This window comes from Nyctereutes procyonoides, unplaced genomic scaffold (genome assembly GCF_905146905.1).
Source record: "Nyctereutes procyonoides isolate TBG_1078 unplaced genomic scaffold, NYPRO_anot_genome, whole genome shotgun sequence".
Taxonomy (NCBI): Eukaryota; Metazoa; Chordata; class Mammalia; order Carnivora; family Canidae; genus Nyctereutes; species Nyctereutes procyonoides.
Genome location: NW_026575047.1, coordinates 48,835,156 through 48,857,311, shown reverse-complemented (window position 1 = coordinate 48,857,311; position 22,156 = coordinate 48,835,156).

The window sequence follows — 22,156 nt, the reverse complement described above, 5'->3', positions numbered from 1 at the left end:
TATCACTCATAATTTTCATTATCAAGGGAACTACCAAGGCATATTCCAGTTGAAGATCCCTGCCAAGAATTCTGAACTCTGTTAGAAGTTTTAGGTGTCATTTCATCAAGGAACCCTCATATTTTTAACAGTTTAAACAAAAATATTATACATCCCACTTTCCTACAAGGATACCCTTCCAAAGCCTCAGAATCTGGCATCTTGAAGTATCCTGTGAAACTTCATTCAATTTTATTTCAAACACATCAAATGTTTAAATGTATGTACATGTTTCCATTATGTGCATATTTCATTGTAATGAAAATGTAGTTGATGGTAGCAATAAAATAGAATGAAATGAGAATGTAAATTGGCCATACTATTATTTTTATTTTTAAAAAAAATATTTAAATCCAATTTGCCAACATCTAGTAGAACACCTAGTGTTCATCTCATCATGTGCCTTCCTTAATGCCCATCACCCCTTTACCCCATTCTCCCACCTGCCTCTCCTTCTGCAACCCTTTGCTTATTTCCCAGAGTTAAGAGTCTCTTATGGTTTGTCTTCCTCTTTAATTTTTCCCTACTCGGTTTCCCCCCTTCTCTTATCAACCATACTATTTTGTTAATTGTTGCTTGAATGTGTGATTATTCAGCTATGTATCGCACTCATCCCCCAATAACAACTCTCAATTTGTTATCATTAATACAATTCATTTATCTTTTAACTTTAGTTATTCAATAGTGAACAGTACCTTGAATCTTGAGAAAAAATTCCTATAGTTTCTGCGACTTTGAAAAAGTAATTTAATAGACTCAGGGACTGACCTCCAAGCTAGAGTAATGAGATTAAATTGAGGCAAAACACAAACCAACTGAAACACCCTGTACAAGTCCCCATAGAAGCCAGGTTTGCTGGTGCCCATATTCCGCCATGGGACATGTTTGGGGTGACTTCCTAACTGACTGATGAATGTGAAGGATTGTTCCATTGATTGAGCAAGTCAGTGAACACAATGTACTTATTAGGCTAGGGTCTTCCACTGAAGTCAATGAGTTTGTGTCTCCAACTAAGGAGAGGATGTGAACCTTCCTCTTGGAAAGAGTTGAAAAATAAGTTACATTTTTCTGGAGAAAAGTAAGTTTATTATTTATTCACAGGCACTGGCTTATAGGGTAATTAAAGTAATTAAAGTACTCCTCTGGGCAGAATTGGGGACAAGAGAAATAGTTGTGGGGTTAGAAAAAAAAGCTTATCTGCATCTAGTATCTCAGGGAGCAAGGTTACCCTTAGTAAATTAAGTATTTTGATCTCTAAATATTATTCACTGTGTAAAGCATTTAAAACTAACTTTTGCATGACAAATACAAAGGATATTCTTGATATCTATATCACATTGGTGGGAAAATGAAGCATAGTGTAGGGGTTACATATTTCTTTTTATAAAATGACTTGTAGCATATGATATATTTAGAATACCAAATAAATTAAGTGCATGAAGGTGAAGGTTACTACTGAGCATGATAGTGAATGAACTTCAATGCAGATCCATCAATATCTTAATTTTAAGGGTCAAATAGCAAGCACACTCTGAATGGGTGTTTTTATGACAAACTCAGGTCCATGTCAAGTGTGTGGGATCATCTTCATGATGATACTTTAGGTTCTGGAAAGGCAAGGTACCGTGGAAATTCAAGGTCAGGTTTTATTATAGTTGTTATTATTGTAAAAACAAAACAAAACAACAATCAACCAGGATAGGTTAGCTTAACTGAATTTTTAGTCTAGAGAGTCATCCAAAATGTCTTCTGGTTTGAATGCACCAGTGACTTAAAACTGCCTTAAATGTATCAATTCATCTTTCTTGCCAGTGGAAATAGTGCAGACAAAAAGCAGAGCTTTTTAAATAACTAGTCATTTTATAAGGACTTTATTTTTTATTCTGAAAGCTAAATAACATTCAGTAGAGAAAGGAAAAAAAAATAAAAGCTTATTATTGTCAGAAGCTTGCTCTGTATCTTGACCAGTTCCCATCTTGTAACTCCTTTCTCTTCTCTCTGTAAGGTGAGAGTGTAGCACTTGTCCCACCCACCTTCCAGAACTATGAAGAGGACTGTGTTTACAAAGGAATGTGCATATACTTTAGTTAGCAAATAACATTATAGAAGTATTAAAGATTCTGTGGTTAGAGGAAGCAGACTGAGCTAAACATATACTAACCCTAGATTATACCCTAAGGGGTATTTGATTAATTTTCAGTTTTTTGCTACAGCATTAAAGTTTCAATAGTTTACATCTCTCACCTAAAATAATAATTTGCAAATTGTATCTGCTGATAATCAAGGCTTTAACTTAGATTCTAGCTTTTACTAGTTTTCTCTTGGCTACCATTGAGTGAATACCATTTCTGTCCTAGATATCATGTTACACAAACTAACTGATATCCTGCTTCTTATCAACAACTTAAAACTTTCTCCTGGTCCTTTCCTGGAAAGGGGTATGGGATTGTGTAAGTCATTTTAAGTTACTATTGACAACCCCTTACCTTTCCAAAAACTGTCCCATTATTTCAATTTTATTAGAATAAACAACAAATTAAAATGGAGTTTAATTTATAAAAGAAAAAAGTTCTAATTGAGAATATAGTGTCATGGTCAGACATTATGTCAATTGCAGAAGATGAAAATGAATCTTGTATCATTTATGTAGCTAGCTTTCTCATTGAGGAGAAAGATGGCTGAAAAAGTAAAGTAATACAATGAACCAACAGCTATGGTCAGGCTATGGATGCTGTTCTAGCAAGCCACATACAAAGAAGTGGTAAAGTCAGCCTGCAGTAATTGTGAACACCATCACAAAGAATACATTTGATGGATGAAGTAACATCTAGCAGTTGGAAAAAAGGGAAGAATTTAGGACCTGTTTCATGTGGACAGGAGCATGAACACGAAGATCTGATACAAGGAACATCCCACAAATTAGGAATACTTTGTTATTGTTATTATAAAGCACTTGTGTTACCTGTGAAACAGCATAGTGTTATTTTCAAAAGTATACTGGGATTACTTGTAACTGTTTATTGCAAACCCCAGGGCACTATGAAAAAGAAAAAAAAATTAAAAGATGTTTAATTGACAAGTTAAGAAAGAAGAGAAGATAGAATTATTAAAAATGCTCAAGTAAAACTATGAATGGCAAAAAATGTATGGAAAATAAAATCAGGAGCAGAGGACAAAGGAATAAATAGAAAATAGTAAAAATATGGTAAATATTAATCCAATTATTTCAATAATCACTTTTATATATTGGGCAAAACAAAAACACAACTTATCAAAATTTGTAGAATGCAACATAAGCAGTGTCTGGAGTGAAACTAATGGCACTGAATATATGTATTAGAAAATAATTTAAGACCAATCAATAATCTAAGCTTCTACCTTAAAAAACTAGTAAGTGGAGAGCAAATTAATTTGGAAGTAAACAGAATAGGAAAAAATAATAATGGAGTAGAAATCAATAAAATTGAAAATAAGAAATTAATAGAGAAAGCTGACAAAACCTAAAATTGGTTCTTTGAAGTGATCAATAAAATCAACAAGCCTCTAGCCACCTAGTTAAGAGAAAAAAAAATTGACATATATTACCAATATCAGAAATGAAAGACAGGATGTCAGTAGAGATCCCATGGGCATTAAAAAGATAATAAAGGGATACAATGAACAATTCAGTGTCATAAATTTGGTAACCTAGATGAAATAGGCCAATTTATCAAAATGTACAAACTACCAAAACTCATATATGAAAAAACTCATATGAAAAAATAGGTAATCTAAGTAGGTGATATAAATTAAAGAAATTAAATGAATAACAAATAACCTTAAAAAACAAACAAATAAAACAAACACATAAAAAGAATAAGTCTCAATGTGTTCTCTGGTGAATTCTATCAAATATTTAAGAAAGAAATTATACCCATTCTCTACAATCTTTTCCAGAATGTGGAAGCAAAAGAAATATTTCCTAATGTTCTGCAAGGCTAGCATTATCCTAAAACCAAAACCATACAAAGACATTGTAAGAAAACTAAATATCAATATCCCTCATGAACATAGATGCAAAAATCTTCAACAAAATTTAGCTAATCAAATCCTACAATATATATAAATAATTATAGCATATGATCAAGTGGGATTTATCCCAGGTATGCAAAATTGGTTTAATATTTGAAAATCAATTAATGCAAATCATCACATTGGCAGGCTAAAGGAAAATTACACGATCATATTGAATCAGAAAAAGTGTTTGACAAAATCCAACTCTCATTCATGATAACTTTCAGAAGCTTCAGAGTAGAAGAGAACTTCTTTAGCTTAGTAAAGAACATCTACAAAAATCTCCCATTAACATTATACTTAATAGCAAGAAACTTGAATCATTTCTGCTAAGATAAGGATAAAGACAATAAAGTGGTAGGGGGCTGTTCCCTCCCACGACTACTTTTCAATATCATACTAGGAAGTTCTATCTAATATAAGTAAATAAAACATACACATTTTGGGAAGGAAGAAATAAAACAATCTTTGCTCAGAGATTACATGTTTACCTATGTAGAAAATCTGAAGGAATTGACAAAAAAAATCTCACGTGAAACTAATGAATGAGTATAGCATGGTTGAAGGATCGAAGGCTAATTTATAAAATAAATCACTTTCCTATATAACGTCAATGAATAAGTGGAATTTAAAAATTAAAATACATGACCATTTACATTAGAACCCCTGAAAATGAAATACTTAGGTATAATTCTTACAAAATATGTGCAAAGTCTCTTTGAGGAAAACTATAAAACTCTGATGAATGAAATAAAAGAAACAAAGAAATGGAGAGATAGTCCATGACCACATATAGGAAGATTCAATATCATCACTATGTCAGTTATTTCCAACATGATCTATTAACAAAACCAAAATCAAAATTCCAGCAATTTATTTTGTGGATTTCAGTAAACTGATTCTAAAGTTTATAAGGAGAGACAAAGACCCATAATACCATGTCAGCACTGAAGGAGAAAAAAAAGTTGAAGAACTGGCAACTATAAGACTTACTACAAACTACAGTAAGGAAGACAATGTATTATTAGAAAAGAATAGACAAATAGATCAATAGAACAAAATAGAGATCCCAGAGATAGGCCCATGTAAATATAGTCAATAGATCATTAACAAAGGAAGAAAAACAATACAGTAGAGCATAAATAATCTTTTCAACAAATGGTGGTGAAACAAGTTGACATCCACATACCCAACAACAACAATAACAACAACAACAAAAACCAGATGCAAATCTTACAACCTTCACAAAAATTAACTCAAAATTTATCATAGGCCTAAACATAAAATGGAAAACTATAAAACTCCTGTGAGATAACACAGGAAGAAATCTAGATGACCTTGGGTATGGCCATGAGTTATAAATACAACACCAAAAGCAAAATCCATGGAAGCAATAATTTATAAGCTGGACTTTCTTAAAACAGAAACCTTCTGCTTTGTGTAGTCCAATGTCAAGAGAATGAGAAAACAGATAACGGACTAGGAGAAAACATTTGGCAAAGACACATCTGATAAAGAACTCTATATACAAAGAACCTTAAAACGTGACAATAAGAAAATGAACAACCAATTAAAAAATGGGCAATAGTCTCTAACAGACATCTCACCAAACAAGATATACATATGAAATATAAGCATATAAAAACAGCCTCACATATCATCAGGGCATTATAAATTAAAACAACAAAATTACATACATATTAGAATAGTGAACATTTAAATCACTGACAACTCCAAATACAGGTAAGCATATGGAGCAAGAGGAGCTCTTAGTCATGTCTGGTGAGAATGCAAAATGATACAGCTACTTTTGGAAGAAGTTTGGTAGTTTCCTATATTTTTATCATATATCTGTATCTTAGCATATTGTATTCCTACCATATAATCCAGCAGTTGCAATCCTTGATACTTACTCAAATGGATTGAAAACATGTCTACACAAAAACTTGTACTTGAAAATTTGTTCATGATTGCCAAAACTTGGAAACAACCAAGATGGTCTTCAGTATGTGAATGAATAAATAAACTGTGGTACATCCAGACAATGGAATATTGTTTAGCACTAAAAATGAGCTATCAGTATAGGAAAAGACATAGAGGAAACTTAAATATTTATTATTAAGTGAAAGTAGCCAACTTGAAGAGACTACATTCTTTATGATCCAATTATTTGACATCCTGGGAAAGGCCAAACTGAAGACAATAAAAAGATTTGTAGTTTTAGGGGAGAGGGACGAGAGAAAGGGATAAATAGGTAGAGCACAGAGGATTTTTAGGGCAGTTAAACTATTATGGAGGATGTTACAATGGTGAGATCATGTTATCACACATTTGTCAAAACCTATGGAATGCACAACACCAAGAGTGAACTGTAATGTAAACCATAGGCTTTGGGTGATAATGAGGTGTAAGTGTAGGTTTATTAATTGTACCAAATGCACCCCTATAGGGTAGAATATTAATAGTGGGAGATACTGTGTATATGTGGAGACTGGAGGTATGTGGGAACTCTTTGTGCTTTCCTTCTCTATTTTATTGAGAATCGAAAACCATTCTAAAAATAAGTTTTCTTAATTATAGGAAAGGAAAAATGAAAATAAATCAAAACAGGAAAATAAACAACAGACAATGGACAGGTGTTGCTTTGTATGTTATGAGTGTCATTTCACTTTAGCAAATGCCAATAATATAGGCCAAATGCAGAGCGACAACCTTTACGCACAGCTTCTAACATCCTGCTTCTGAGGGAGGACCCTAAGAGGAGCAACATTTAAACAAGGAATCAATACCTACTTATTTTCAAACTCTTCAAATTAGCACCTTTCTCCAATTATGGTGCCTCCAAGACAATCTGTTCCCAAAAGAAACAGTATAACTAGTCAACATGAGTTCAACAGACTAAAACATGTATGTCCCAGATTGCTGGATTTAGGTCATTATATTTTTCTAGGCAGCTAATTTTCCCCTTTGAAGTGCTCACAGAAGGTCAGAAGCAGTTTAAGCATCAAAGCTTTATGAATTAAACAGTTTCATCATGAACAGAGGAGGGCAGCTAACCCGCAGAAAGACCATTGTGAGCATCCCTGGCTAACCTTCAACTAGGACACATTCCACAATAGAGAGATCAATAGCCCACAGTCACCCAGGACAGACTTCAAGACTCTGAGAACAACTGACCCTTTACAAAAGAAATGCTCACATCTCTAAATCAGTAATACTGGTAATTCTAACTATTTCTTTTCTGCTTACTGATTAATTGCAGGAGAACATGGTGGTAGGGGAGATTAAGATAAGTGTGTTCCATAAGCCCCGAGCAACTTTCTCAAAGGCAACATAGACACTACTAAATCCTATGAAGTCTATCATGTATATTTTTTTCCCCATAAAATTAGTTGACCGCAACACATTTTCTTCCTCTCTGGTGATAAATACCAATCTTCACAGCATGAAATGCCTCCAATGTGAGCCTTATTTTTTGCTTGTTGCTAGAACAGAGTATCCTGCAATTTTCATTAAACACACATGGTTATGCCCATACTGTGAAAATATGGATTGAAGTTCAATGAATTTTATTTGGTTAAGTGTCTGTATCTCCTGCCAATTAGTGATATTTAGTGACAGAGAAAAAAACAAGACCATTTAAAGTGGATTAAATACCTTTGCAGGAATATTATTTTCCTTTTGCTCTACACTTATCTTGGAATCCATTAAAAATCACTTTGCTAGTTTCTTCCTTGGTCCTGAGTATCTTTTCTAGCTCTTTAGCATGCCTCTTTGTCATTTTCTTTTGTCATGAAATTCTTCTTGAATCAACCTTTCTTCTTAGTCACATCTTGGAAACTCAGCAGAGAAGACACGCTTATGAGTGGAAAGACCATGGACTCTCCCTTGAGACAACAATGGTTTCTGTCCTGGTTGTGTACTTTCTTGGTAGCCTCGGGCAAGTTCCTGGCATTTGGAGGAACTCAGTATCCTTATCTGTTAAGTGGAAGTGTTAGAAGGATTAAATAATGTGAAGAACAAGACATTGTTGATAAATGTTATCTTTATTATTGTCTAGCTTACCCTTTCTAGCTTAACCAACTCCTCTAAATGTCTAGTAAATGTTCTTCCAACCACAACTTGATTACCTCCACTGCTAAATCATCTCAGAAGACAGCTTGAATTATTTGAAAAGAAGTTATTTCACAGAACTAAAATGTGCTTCTTTTTAGCATCTATTGTTCCTATGTCTTCTCTTTGAAGGAACACAGAAAAAAATAATCTAATAAATATTCTCTCATTTAGCAATCTTTTTTAGTTTTAAAAAATATTTAAATAACATTTTTATTTTATAATGGTTTTATATTCACAGAGAACTTGCAATGATACTGCAGTTTCCATTAACCCACACTCAGTTTCTCCTATTATTAACATTTTATATTATTATTACTTTTATCACAAATAATGAAACAATATTGATACATTATTATCAACTAAAGCCCATAATTTATTCAGATTATATCAAGGATTTTCCTCTCCCAATGACTCTTTTCTAGCCCAGCTTGGATACTATGTGACATACAGATATCATGCCTTTGGAGCTTCCTCTAAACTGTGACAGTTTCTCCGACATTCCTCATTTGGGATGCTTTTAAAGTTTTGAGGAGAACATGTTATTTTCAGGTCTATATGAAATAGTAATCAAGATAGACCATATCTGACTCATAAAAAACTTTATTATATTAAAAAGAACTAAAATCATATAAATTGTATTCTCTGACTATAATGACATTAAACTAGAAATCAATTAAACAAAAAGAAAACAGGAAAATGTCCAAATACATAAGAGTTAATCAAAACACTTCTGAATAGTTCATGGGCCAAGAAAAAAAAGCTTAATAATAATTAGAAAGATATATTAAACATAGGGCGCCTGGGTGGCTCAGTGGTTGAGCATCTGCCTTTGACTTGGGTCGTGATCCCAGGGTCCTGGGATTGAGTCCCACTTCAGGTTCCCCATAGGGAACCTGCTTCTCCCTCTGCATATGTCTCTGCCTCTCTCTCAATATGTCTCTCATGAATAAATAAATAAAATCTTTAAAATATGTAAAATAATATATATCAGTATATATTAAACATATATGTGGTCAAATTACATAGAACTACACACACACACACACACACACACACACACACACATAGGTGTGTGGAAATGCCCAAGAAAACAGAATAAGATCTGTAGTGTAGTTGACAGTTTTGTACCAATGTAAATTTCCTGTTTTTTTTTAATTTTTTTAATTTTTATTTATTTATGATAGTCACAGAGAGAGAAAGAGAGAGAGGCAGAGACATAGGCAGAGGGAGAAGCAGGCTCCATGCACCGGGAGCCCGATGTGGGATTCGATCCCGGGTCTCCAGGATCGCACCCTGGGCCAAAGGCAGGCGCCAAACCGCTGCGCCACCCAGGGATCCCTAAATTTCCTGTTTTTATATTACACCAGGAATAGGTGTTATATAAGATACCACCATTAGGCAAAGATGGAAGAAGGGCTCAAGGGACTTTATGTATTATTTTTACAACTTATTTTGAATGCATAATAAAAATAAGAAAATAAAACCAAACACACACTTAATAAGATGGGAATGTAAATACACATGTCATAATCCATGAGATGCAATGAAAGCTGTGCTTTGAGGGAAATTTTTAGCATAAACTGGTTATGGTAAAACAAAAAAGTTTCAAACCAATAATTTCCAATAATTTAAACTTCCACCTCAAGAAATAAAAACGATGATCAAAATAAATCCCAGGCAAGTAGAAGGAAAGAAATAAGTTTATAGTAGAAATCAGTAGAATTTAAACTGAAAAAAATAGCAAAAATGCATCAAATCAAAAGCTGATACTTTGCATATATCAATATGATATTCATATTATCTTATCAAGAATGACCAAGAAGGGGAAAGAATACATGAATTATAACTGTCAAGAATGAAAGATAGGTTATCACTACAGAAGCTAAGATATTAGCAGAATAATAAGAGAATGTTAAAAAAAACTCTGTATCCACAGAAATGCAAGAAATTATGTAAAATGGACAGATTCCTGGAAAACCACAAATTATCATAATTCACTCAAGATGAAGTAAATAAGTTGAATACTCCTTTGACTAATAAAGACATTGAATGTATTATTAGAAACCTAAATGAGAAACCTTCTGGTCTACATAATTATTATTAGAAACCTAAGTGAGAAACCTTCTGGTCTAGATGATTTCACTTATAATATGCAAGGAAATATTTAAAGAAGAAATAATACAAATTCTCCACAATGTCCTCCAGGAAATAGAAGTGATAACTCAATTAATGGGTGCAGAATTTATTTGATATGGATACCAAAGACAGTTCGAAAGAAAAACATAACCAATATTCCATATAAATACAGACACAAAATCCAAAATGAAATCTAAACAAATTATATTAACAATATATAAAAGGAATAAGGCATGGCAGCTAAGAGATGTTTGTTTCAGGGATGAAAGACTGATTCAGCATTTGAAACTCTATTGGCAATATACAACCATATTAACAGATTAAAGAGGAAAAATCATACAACCATCTTGATTGATGCACAGAAACCACTGGACAAAATTGACATGCATTGTGAGAGAACTTTCTCAACTTCACAAAGAGGATTTATTTCTTTTTATTCTTAAAATTTATTTATTCATGAGAGACAGAGAGAGAGAGGGGCAGAGACACAGGCAGAGGGAGAAGCAGGCTCCATGTAGGGAGCCTGATGTGCGACTCCATCAAGTCTCCAGGACCACGTCCTGGGCTGAAGGCAGGCGCTAAACCGCCGAGCCATCCAGGGATCCCTAACACAAAGAGGATTTAGAAAACTTATAGTGGGATGCCTGGGTGGCTCAGCGGTTGAACATCTGCCTTCAACTCAGGGCATGATCCTGGAGTCCTGGGATCGAGTCCCACATCAGGCTCCCAGCATGGAACCTGCCTCTCCTTCTGCTCATGTCTCTGCCTCTCTGTCTCTCTGTCTCTCTCTCTGTCTCTCATAAATAAATAAAATATTTAAAAAATAACATAGTTAATATTGTACTTGACAATAAAAAATTGACTGTTTTCCTCCCTAAGATTAGGAGTAAGGCAAGATGTTTACTCTCACTCCCCCTATTCAATTTAGTGCTGAGAATCCTAGCAGGTGCAAGAAAGCAAGGAAAGTAAATCAGAGACATCCAGATTAGAATGAAAAAAATAAAACTGATCTCTTCAAGGTGACATGATTTCCTATGTAGAAATTCACAAGGAATATAGCAAAACAAAACAAAAAAACCTCCTAAAAACTAATAAGTAAGTTCAACAAGGTCATAGGATACAAGATCAACACACAAAAATCAATTTTATTTCTATATACTAACAATAAATATGTAGACACAAAAATAGAAAAATAGCATACATTCTACAATAGCTCCAAAAATAATGAAATCCTTTGATATAAATCTAACAAAACATAAACTGTATCTATATGCTGAAAATGACAAATGCTTATGAAAGAAATAAAGGGAAATCTAAATAAATTGAGAGACATATGGTATTCATGATTTTGAAGATTCAATATAGTATAATGTCAATTCTCCCCAAATTAGTTTAATACAATTCCTAAATTGAATAACTTTTTGTGTATATTGTGAAATTGGTACTGAAACATATATGAAAGACAGAGGAATTAGAATAAACAAATTTTGGCCGAAAGAATATCGATGTTTAAGATTTTCTATATATCTATAATAGTCAAGAGAGAATGGTATTAGTGGAAGGAGAGACAGGTAGATCAATGGATAGAAAAGAATAGAAAGCTAAAAATAGAACCAAATAACCACAGCCTTCTAACTTTTTATAAAGTTGCAAAATCAATTCAACATAGAAAACAGTCTTCAACAGCACTCGTAAAGAAAATGGACATCCACTGGCAAATAAATTAATCCAGACCTACACCTCACACCATATACAACAACCTATCCAAAATGTATTATAGATCTAAACTTAAAAAGTATAAATATAAAGCTTTTAGAAGGGAACAAGAGAATATCTTTGTGACTTAGGGGTAGGTGACAGATTCTTACTCATGACACCCAAAACAGAATTCTTAAAATTATAAAACTGCTAAATGGTACTATACTAAAATTTAAAACTTTTGTTGTATAAATGACATTGTTAAGAGAACAAAAGATAAACCACATACTGGGAGATAATATTTGCAATATCTAACAAGTGACTTGTTTTGAGAATAAACAAACAACTTTCTAAGATCAGTAGTAAGAAATTAATTCAATTGGAAAATGGGCAAAAGACTTAAACTGATACGTCATCAAACAGGATATAAGGATTTGGCAGGCATCCAAGCTTCAATCATAAACACCAGGACAACCTGGAGAGATGGCAGATAAATAAGAGGGCCTTTTGGAGCAGAGCAACCACCCTTCTAGCCATGACCTGCCCTGGAGACTATTTGAGGAGGAAAAAAAAAAGCTTCTATCTCATTTATAAGACAGTTTATATTTAGATGTCTTTGTATAGTAGCTTATTAACCTGTACAACAATTAGTACAGAGATCAATTTTATTGAATTCCCTTTGTTTATTCATTCAACAAATATGTATTAACAGAGTTTAGATTTCAGTAATAAAACACATTAAATGACATAAACTAAATATAAAAGTGCAAGTCTGTTGATAGCTGTGAAGGGATGAAGATGATACATTGAGAGTCAGTAATATGTCTGAGCAGTCTTGGCAGTCAGGGAAGGATGCATTGCAAAAAAAAGAAAGTGAATAATTTGAGATTTGATGAATGAGAAGGAACTCTCTAGACAAAAGAGGAATGGGAAGTACTCCACATAGAACGCCATGTAGGAAAGTCCTGGGCAGAGAATGCAGACTTAGTGAGAAGATGTGAAAGAAAGCCAGGGTACGTAGAGAAACTAGTTGATGTTAGAGGAGGAGAAATATGGGTAAGAGAAGCCCAAGTGCATTTGTAGAAGTCATGTAAGGAATTGTATCTTTATTGAAAAGAAGCTCTTGAAGGGTCTAAGTGATCAGATTTGCATTTTAAAATTATCAGGGTGTGGAGAAAAAGGAACACTTATGTAGCTGATAGGAATGCAAATTGGTGCATCCACTGCAGAAAACAGTATGGAGGTTCCCCAAAAACTTAAAAATAGAATTGTCATATGATCTAGTAATCCCATTATTGGGTATTTACCCAAAGAAAACAAAAACAGTAATTCAAAAAGATTTATGCACTCCTATGTTTATTGCAAAATTATTTACAATAGTGAAGTTATGCAAACAACCTAAGCATCCATTGATAGCTGCATGGATAAAGAAGATGTAATATGGAATATTACTCAGCCATAAAAAAAAGAGATGTTGCCATCTGTAAAAACTTAGATGGGCCTACAGGATTTAATGCTAAATGAATTAAGTCAGAAAGAGAAAGATAAATACCATATGATAATGGTATTTATAAATAAATAATAAATACCTATGTGGAATTTAAGAAACAAAGCAAATGAACAAAGAGAAAAAAAAAGTGAGAAACAAAAAAAAAAAACCAGACTCTTAAACATAGAGAACAAACTGGTGGTTGCCAGGGAGGAGGTGGCCAGGAGAGGGGGATGAAATTGATAAAGGAAATTGAGAGCACACTTACTGTGACGAACGCTGAAAAATGTATAGAAATGTTTACTCATTATATTATACACCTGAAACTAATATAACACTGTATGTTAATTATACTTCAACAACAAACAAACAAAATGAAAAAAAAAAATTATGTTTGCATTGTGGAAAATGGATTGGCAGGAGGCAAAAGCAAGTACAAGGAAGCAGTGTTTGCAGGTACTGTACAAATATAAGTGGCCTAGAGTCTCATAGTGGGAAACAAGGGTATGAATCTAGAGATAGTTCTCAGCTATTTATCAGAGGTGGGAAGTCAGAGAAGTAGCAGTATTGAGTAGTACTCCTACTTTTATGGTGTGGGCAGCCGGATGGGGAACATGGGCCAGAAGGAATCTCAGAAAGAGAACGGTAGGAAAGATCAGAGATATAGTTTTCAAGATATTATTTTTAAGATTCTTTTGAGCCTTGTTTAATACTGATGGGATAACTTAAAAAACATGTAATGAAAACTTGAGTCACAATAACACTTCTTGTCCTTTAAATGTTGCTCTCAGCAAATCTTCTCCCTCAGTGTGAATTTAAATGCTTTGAGGGCATAAAAATTCCAAATTTCTGTAAGCATCCCCCAATTAAGTCCATGATAAAATGATACCTAAATCTGAAAAGATGCTGTAGACATATTTGGTATTTGATTAAATGAACAAGTGTAAAACTCTAGCAGTTGTAATTGGATGGAGGGAGAAGGAAAATATACCATAAGAGTCTGTTTGAGTCTCCTTTCCTGCCTTCAAAGGGGTTTAAATTTGAGGAAGGGCGGAAGGGGCAAATAAATATGTAAATAATATAAGATTGTCAACAAAAATCTGGTAGATTCAGGTGGAGTGGAACAGCCAGAAGGCATTGAATTGAAATGGACAGACTCAGAATTATGAACGAGAACACTGGTATGCAGAGCAAGTGCTGGTTTAAAACCCTATCCAACATGGACCAACTCAAGTTAAGGACACTCACAGCTAACCTCAGATCCAAGTTTCTCAGAGAAGACCTGTGTCTAATTAATCATTTTTACCTACCAAGCTCAGAGTACTAGGGATTTTTTTTTATGTACCTGGCAACATATACATTTTTGTAAAACTAATTAATTAATTAATGTGTTCCTACTTAAGAATATGTGAACACATACACAAAACTTATAGACACATTGACAATGTCAAGAGCAACATCTTCAAAGTAAATTATGCATATTTGAAATAGTCAACCAAGTAATATGCTTTAAGTTGATCTATCTATCTATCATCTATCATTGATCATTTCTTGTTCTTTCATTTATGTGAGGAAATATATGGGATATCAATTTGTTGTTTTATTCTCCAATTTTGTGGCACAGGAATTGATTGAGAAGAAATCTCAATAAATTCCTCAAAACTTGTAGTTTGAAACACACAGGTGCACCCCCTGCGCCTCATTTTTATCTGATGTGAGTAACACCTTTGGAGGATTGTAGCTCTCACTCTCGTGCCTCTAAATTTTCTGCCTTAGTGCCTAAACACTGCTTTCAACTCCAGTTATACAGACCTTCTAGAGGAGGTGATGGATGGAAATCCTACTCTGAAAATGCCACTCTTCAGGCTGTTGAGAATCACTGTAAAATGCACTTGTAGTAAGACATTGTGACAGCAACACACATGCCTCCTAGAGTGGCCCACAGCCTAAAATGGTAGATTCTAGAAAGTATCCCAAGTGGAGGATGTGAGGAGCAGAATGTTTGCACTTAAATACAGCAACTCATGACTTGCTATGATATCAGGAGTTTTTGTTCTCGAGAAGATGATAGGCCTGACATTAATCCCCCAGTATTCTCACATTTGTATGCACAGAAGGTGGTAGAAAGGTTAAACAACAACAACAACAACGATGGATGCTATAAATTATTGCTGAACATCTTTGTAAGATACAGTGGAGCAGAGTATTTTTTCTTCAACCATCCCTATGTACAAAAAGTACAAATGTATAGAATAGGATTACTAAGGGCTTTGAGGGAGGAGCATGAACATTTTAAATATCCTTATGAGTAAAAGACCACAACTGATCCACAATAGAAAATTTAGAGTCAACCAAGTCATGTAATTATAAGACTCCATGAGTCCATCTCATTTGGGTGTTTGTTTCGTAACAGAGAAACACAGAAACATCATATAATTTTAATTGCCTTCTGATGATAGACAATACATGACTCTATTCATTAGTACCATAAATACCAAAACATAAGTGTGTGTGAGAGAGTATGTGTGTATCCCCAAAGCCCTAAGTGCATAAAGTGTACCTAGCCAGGTAAAGTCGAGGTATAAATTATTGTTGACGGGAAAGGACTCAGGGAGTACATTTGTCCTGAGCCTAGAGAGACAGTTGCGATTTGCTCATGTGGAAATGAAGAGCATAGCAATTCAGGCCTGAGAGGAAGGGGATAGCCCAGGATGTTTACAGGAAATAGAAGGAATTCAATTTAGCTCAAGCACAGGGCCTGGAAAAAGGAAGGTCTGGGACTGAAAATTCAAGTCATGATTACTATATTCAGGACCTATGAGGTTTTGGGATTTCGATGGCCTCAGAATGGCCTTGTCAGAGCATTTTTCCATGACAAAAACTCTGCTGGTCCATTGACATGATTAAGGAAGGGAGAAAACTGGGCAAACAAGGAGAATATTATGACAGTGGTCACGGTGAGCAGTAAGATGTTTGAATTTAACAGAAGCCGTGTGAAGGCTTTCCTCACCCTCCGTAATCCGTGTAGGAGAAGTTGAGAGCAGCATTTGGCTAAAATGGCTGCAAATTCAGGGACATTAGGACGCAACATCCACAAGCTTTATGATAGAATCTTATTGGCAGCTATTTCGACTGTAGCTTGAGTTTCATGACCGCAGGCTTATGCTACACTGTGGTTAAATAAAGCTTTATGAGGGAGGTATTTGGTGGGTTTTGCTCATGTCTGTGTTTCCAGCCTAGTGAACAGCATTCGCTGGACATGTAGAGTCAGCATTTCTTTTGCATGACAAGGGATTGTCATACTTGAACTTTAATATTTGGAAACTGAAATCGTTAAGTGGTTTTTGACAATGTCAAAACAACGACCCATAAGAAGTTATTCAAATGGTCTCTGTATTCCATAGCCAGTGAGGACTTAATTACCAACATGTGCCTTATACTCACTGCTTATAGCTGTGCATGATTTTATCATATGTTTAAGGAATTAGTAAGCCAAAATAGAGTACGATGAAAATGAGTACTCATGCCAAAAGCTCTGTAATTTACATGTTTTCTGGTCAATTCGATATCTAATGCCCCTCTCAGGTTTAATGTGCTATAAATATGTAGAATTAATAGCAACACCAGAATACATAACTACTGTGTATTAAGTACTTATAATGACAATGCTAATAATTACTGTTTATTAAGCACTTGAAAAGTGACAGGCCCTTCTCTGAGTACTTGATAAATATCATGTCATTTAATCCACAGAATAACCTTATGGCACATAAATGGATATATTTTTATGTTAGAAACGACAAAATTGACACTTAAAGGGGATAATGAACTTTCTCAAAGAAATGGTCAATGCTGGAACAAGAATTCTGTCACAAAATCCATGCCAGAGAAGAACTGGTCATTGACTTAGCTGAGGTGACCAGAAAAGGGTGTAAGGTATGTTGCCTGTTAGCTCTGAAGAGACGCAAAGCTTCTGTGATCTGGAGAACTGATTCCCCATCTTTGGCAAAACCAAAGTTCCAAGGCATGTGATGGAGATTTCTAGACATCACCAAACCAAGGAGATTTCTAGACATCACCAAACCTTGCTACCAAGATCTTGTTCCTCTTTCTCATATAGATGCCTAAATGACTGTAGGGAAGCCTGTGGCTCTGGGGAGTTCTGGAAATTGCAGAAAAATATTAAGTGGCCACACCTGCTCCCATATTCCTATGTAAGCCATGGGGCATGCACACTTCCAGTCTCTTGGTTAACCCCTGGCCCTCAGTCTGATTTCTGAGATAATCTATTCTCTCTCTCAGGTGTCTCTTCTCTGGAATTTTCTCTCCACTCCCCACTGGAGATAAACCTGAGCTATATATTTCACTGATGTTCTCATGGGTACAGCAGTCACGTCAGTGTTTGGAGGTCCTAGAAAATGTTGGTTAAATGTAATTCCCTTTGTTGAGGGATAGGAAAAACTTTGGGTCAGATAAAATTAGGACATGCTATATGCTTAATTCCTCCTCAAAAATTCATGCCTCAGCAAGACACAAACTATAAGAAATCCTCCAATAAACTGACTTGTGTAATTTCATGTAACCTAAAGTTTCCCAAAGTCATTTGACCATGAAAAGCTTACTAATATCCTGCCAAGGACACACCTTGGAAATGCTGGAGAACAGGTGTCTAATGTATACCTGAACTCCTGGGCACTGAGAATCTACTGGAAACAACAGCAATAATGCCTTTATTATTTACTCATGAAAGGGTTGATATTGTTAGTTGAAAGAAATGATGAAATTTTATCTTTTTTCCAGGACTAGTGGGAAAGGCACATTAAAACATATAAACAAATGATTTAGATTTATGCTAGATTAAAATTTTAGAATAGGCAGAGGACATCAGAAAAGCAGCAAGAATGGTAGGTTAACAGTATCATTTAAATTTTGCTGGATTCATAGATTTTGTAAGAGGTCCCAGCTTCCTGGGACAAGCTTTCCATCTATCAGGGACAAGTGTTTCCATCTGCTGGATTTCCATTTATCAACATTTATCAAAGAATGGGAATAAAAGATCCTCTGATCTCTCTTATGCCCTCTCTTCCTCTTGCCTACTTCTTCATTTTTTGTCTATATAAGATAAATTTGTTTTAGGTTTTCCAATGACAAAAATAGTGCATATGCACTATATAATGAAATAAAGGTTTTTTTTTTAATTCTTCAAGTGTAAAAAAATCATAAACCTATGCTCGGCAAAAAAATTTTTTTTGATATTTTGGTGTATTTCTTACTAATGTTTTGCAATTTTCTTGAATTGAGGAGTAACTTATTTCCAGGTGCATCTTATCCTATATATTTAAATCAATACAAATTTCCTAAAGCTATTAAAAATTCTTCATAAGACTTTTAAAAAACAATGTAACCTTCAATTTTATATTTTGGTTATGGCATACATAATTAATTTTCCAAAGTTAAAAATATAATTGTTGATTTTTTTCCATTATAAATAATGCTTCAATGAACATCTTCATGCCAAAAAGAGTTTTTTCATTTTTTATTTTTATTTTTTTGGCCAGGTTCCTAGACTTTATCAAACTATGAATTAAAAAAGAGGTTAAATAAAACTATGCTATGCATTTTAGCAAATTGTAGCATATTTACTCATTAAAGGTCATATCAAGGTTGATAGGCACATATAATCTTGTATTTTTTAAATAATCAAACTTTCTTTCCTAATAAACCTAGATATGAGTCAGAAAACAAACAAATTTTAGTTCAAGTTGGCAAATGTAGCCCAATGTAAATATTTATACACATTTATACATGTGCTTTTAGGCATATGATCAGTTATGTAAGTAAAATGCTCACATTCTTAGATTTTTTTTCTGCTTTCTCATGCTTTCTCCAAGTTGTGTTTAGGGGAATCAGCTTATGTTAACTCTAGGTGGCCAAAGGCTTGGAAAACTGAAGGTCAAAATAAGCCCTGTGGATTTTTATAGGGCTCCTGAATGGCTGGCCTGGACCACTGCTTAATTTGAGCACCATCGAACATTTGTTCAACTTAGCATTTCAGTGCCACGTGCTGATGTCTACAGACTCAATCTTTTGGCTCTTGTTGCAAAAAATCCCATATCCTATGGCTTTCCTTGGATCTCAGGCTTCTACTGGGCCACTTGCAAACTTGGTCTATTTTCATGCCAAGAACTGTCCCTGAAGGAATGGGAGCATTGTTCTAAGCTCAGCTCCCTACCTGATTTCTTACTGTGTCTTGCCATCATTTTTATATCATGTAGTAGGTGGCTGCATATGAGGAGTCTGCTAAAATAATAAAAGAAAAATATAGGCTTTTTGTATAGTGTTCCTATGCAAATATGACCCATACATAGGTGTTGAAATCAAAGTACCATCCTTCCTCCCTTCACAATAAGGTTTAGAAGGAAAATAAAAACCAGTACTCTCATTTCCTGACTCTCTATTTTTTCCCTTGTTTTGCCCACAGTCCTCTGGCTCAGAACTGATGGGTTAAAGACTTTCATTTCCTCTGCCATGTCCTATAATTCTTCCACTCTGAGCAACCAGTGAAATTTTAAGATCAAGTGTCAAGATGCCCTTCGATCAAGGTAGAGCGAATGGAACATCATTTTTCCCCCTTTGGCAAAGTCAAGATTTCAAGTACATTGTCTTCTAATGAAGACAAAATCCCCTTTTATATGTCAAAAAAGGAACATGAACTCTTCCTTTCCCTCTCATGTCTGCTTGAACAACTTGAAGTCTCTTTCACTGCCAGGCTGACAGATAGCTTGAACTGATTAGGAGAAGAGTACTGTCCACAAAACTTCATGAAAGAAAATTCCATTATAATTATAGTTTAAATATATTGCCATCATTAGAGCCAACCACTCAAGTGCTCTCTAGGAATGCTCAGGGCTCCCTAAGCTCCAGGCTCATCTTGCTAACCCATATCCCAGGAGTTCCATGCCTCTTGTGCAGACCAATGATGTTTCCTGTCACTGAGTATTTGCTCAACACCAGTTCTCTTGCCAAGAATACCCTGCCCTCCTATTTTCAGTGCTGGTTCTCCCTGTCTACTTGGTATTTCTTCTGAGAGTTTTTTCCAGAAGTCTCTGTTGCACTGGCCATTTATTCTACTTGTTTAGCTATACTTGCTACTATGATGCAATCTTTAATCGCATTTATTTTCAATGAATTGTTCTTCCCATAGAAATGCCTTGATATCAGGGGCCATCTCCTATTCACTGGTGGATCCCCGGTGACATAGAACCTTGTGCTCAACAAGTGCTCACTAAATATTTGTCAAATGAATGAATAAAAAAAGCACAGATGTGGTAGCAGAGAAATTGTAAATGGTGGATGTCTATAGCATTTTCCTGTGTGTTCTGTGCAGCCCCCAACTGATAACAATGACAGCAAAAGACGACAAAGACAGCACAGGCTGCCAAATACCCACATGCAAACAATCCCTCAGGCCAACCATGCTCATGGCTGGGGTGCATGAACTTGCCTGAACTGTTTCTGCCCATCTCTAATGGAAATCTAATGGAAATCATAAATTACTGAAACAGGTCCACAGGTGCTGAAATTTACTACTGTGTTGACTGCTGGCAAGGTCTGAAACTGAAGAACAATGCACGATGTGCTACAAAAATGAAATATTTATTACATTCATATTCTCCCTCAAGCTTTTTTTTTTAAAGCTTTTTTCTTGGTGGCAAAATAACAAAGCACCAGAAATTCAAGACAAACCAATTTGCACTGGCATTTTTAGAAATTTTGTTAAATAATTCTCTTTAATGGTTCAAAGCTTTTTAGTACAGACACAACTTCATGAATTCTAAATAAACCTTAAAGCCAAAGGGAAAAAGGTGGAAGTGCTCTATCTCACAAATTAATCTGCACTTTACTCATCACCAGATACTGTACACAATTGCTTCAGCCTCACCAGTTCCTAACCTCTCAGAGCTAAATTAGTCACCAAGGAATTGAATATACCAGGTTATATAAGGTCTTAAACATATGAGGAGCCAGGGTCCAGAACTAGTTCATAAAAGAAGGAATATCATTTGGCTTAGAACAAGGTCATGGAGAGGGCTCTAAATAAAAACAGTGAAGCAAAAGAAGATGTTGAGAATCTGTGATTGGAGAGTGTACGGTGACAAAGGAGTTCCTAGAAGCACAGAAGCTTCATTTCATGATACCTCCCTTACCTGCAGGACTCCAGGCATCACCAGCTGAATTAAGCCAGTGCTGCCTTGTTGAGTTGTAATTGGATTAACATGGTATTTCCCCAAATGTAGGAAGAAGACACTGCTGCTATAGAAAGTGATTAGGAATGGTAGTCCAATAAGATCTTAAACAAATGACAAAGCATAGGGTAAAAAGCAATTCTCCTTTCAAAGATGTATGCATCTTTCTGGCTGTATCAAGAAGGAAGGAAGGCTCTGTTTGATGCTCATCTTTTAAACACTTGATCATTTGTTTTCCTTTTCACATATGGAGACCTCAGGCTCAGAGCTTTGGCCTGCCAAAATATATATAGCTCAAATTAAGAGACTTTGCTTTGACTTTACCACAGTATTTTTTTCACGGTGATCTACTTTCTAGTTAAGAGAATAGTAATTGTTT